The sequence below is a fragment of the Lipotes vexillifer genome, unplaced genomic scaffold (assembly GCF_000442215.2).
Source record: "Lipotes vexillifer unplaced genomic scaffold, Lipotes_vexillifer_v1.1 scaffold792, whole genome shotgun sequence".
NCBI lineage: Eukaryota > Metazoa > Chordata > Mammalia > Artiodactyla > Lipotidae > Lipotes > Lipotes vexillifer.
Genome location: NW_006795663.1, coordinates 3,088,763 through 3,090,684, shown reverse-complemented (window position 1 = coordinate 3,090,684; position 1,922 = coordinate 3,088,763). Strand labels below are relative to the sequence as shown.

The 1,922-nt window shown below is 38.4% G+C and overlaps 1 pseudogene; it reads right to left on the bottom strand.

The window, feature by feature from the left end:
* Positions 1-1,210: 1,210 nt before the first annotated feature.
* Positions 1,211-1,554, bottom strand: LOC103080905 (60S acidic ribosomal protein P1 pseudogene; annotated as a pseudogene).
* Between the last annotated feature and the right edge of the window lie 368 nt (positions 1,555-1,922).

Below are 1,922 nucleotides of genomic sequence, written 5' to 3'. Positions count from 1 at the left end.
CTTTTGTGGATTATTTGAGATTTCTATATATAGGATCATGTCGTCTGCAAATACAGATAGGTTGACTTCTTTTCCTTCTGGGTGCATTTAATTTCTTTTTCTTGCTTAATTACTCTGACTAGAACTTCCAGTAAATGTTGAATAGCAATGGTGATGATGATGATGATGAAGTGATCATCTTTATCTACTCCCTGATCTTAGGGAGAAAGCTTTCAGTGTTTCACCGTTGAGTATGATGCTAGTTGTGGGGTTTTTATAAATGCCCTTTATCATGTTGAGAAAGTTCCAATCAGTTCTAGTTTTTGAGTGTTTTTATCATGAAAGGGTGTTTGAGTTTTGTCAAATGCTTTTTCTGCATCAGTTGAGATGATAACATGGTTCTTTCATTTATTTTATTAATGTGGTGTATCACACTGATTGATTTTCTTACGTTGATCCACACTTGCATTCTTGGGATATATCCTGCTTGGACATGGTGTCTAATCTTTTTAACATGCTGCTGGATTCTGTTTGCTAGTATTTTGTTAAGGATTTTTGCACCTACATTCATAGAGGATATTGAGCCATGATTTCTTTTCTTGTAATGTGTTTATCTGACCTCATAGAATGAATTAGGAGGTATTCCCTCCTTTTCTTTTTTTTTGGAAGAGTTGTGAAAGATTGTTGTTAATTTTTCTTTAAATCTTTTGTAGATTCACTTGTGAAGCCAACTGGTCCTGAACTTTTCTTTCTTGGGAGGTTTTTGATTACTGATTAAATCTGTATTGGTTATAGGTCTGTCAAGATTTTCTATTTCTTCTTGAGTCTGTTTTTGGTATCTGTGTTTCTAGGAACTTGTCCATTTCATCTAGGTCTAATTTGTTGGCATACAATGGTTCATAGTATTCTCTTATAATTATTTTTATTTCTGTAAAGTAGGTAGTAATGTCCTTATTTTCATTTCTGATTTTAGTTATTTGAATCTTCTCATTCTCTTTCTGTGTCATTCTAGCTAAAGGTTTGTTGATTTTGTTGATTTTTTCAAAGGACTAACTTTATTTTCATTGATTCTATTTTCCTATTCTCTAAGTCTGTTATCTTCACTCTAATATTTATTATTTCCTTCCTCCTTTTAGCTTTGTGTTGACCGTGTTGTCCTTTTTCTAGTTCTTTAAGGTGTAATTTTTTTTTTAAGAGCTCAGCTTCTTATTGAACATGTTACTGAAGAGGTTTAGTCAAAAAGACCAAAGCCCATGTCATCATCAGACTCTTCAGATTCTTCTTTCTTTGCTTCCACTTACTCTCCTCAGCTGGGGCAGCAGTGGTAGAGAGGGAAGGATCTCCTGCTAGTGCAGCACCAGCTGCTGGGGCAGGTCCACCTGCCCCCACATTGCAGGTGAGGCTCCCGATGTTGACATTGGCCAAAGCCTTTGAAAACAAGCCTGGCCAGAAAGGTTCAATATTTACACCAGCTGCTTTAATGAAGGCATTGATCTTATCCTCTGTGACCGTCACCTCATAGACGTGCAGGATGAGGGCTGAGTAGATGCAGGCGAGCTCTGAGACGGAGGCCATGGTGCGGGCCAGTGCTAGGCAGGGGCTGCCAGGCGCAGTGCTAGTCACCAGATGAAGTGAGGGCCTCACCCCAATGCAGCCTTAGCTTCCTTGGAAGGACAGAGCACCTTAGCGGCAGCTGAGGAAAGGGCTAAGGTGTAATGTTAAATAATAATTATTATTTTTTATTTTTTGGCTGCATCACGTGGCATGTGGGATCCTAGTTCCCCGATCAGGGGTGGAACCCATGTCCCCTGCATTGGAAGTATGGGCACCAGGGAAGTCCCTAAATTATTTATTTAAGATGTTTCTTCTTTTTATTATTTTATTATTTAATTAATTTTTATTTTTGGCCGCGTTGGGTCTTTGTTGCTGCGCATGGGCTTTGT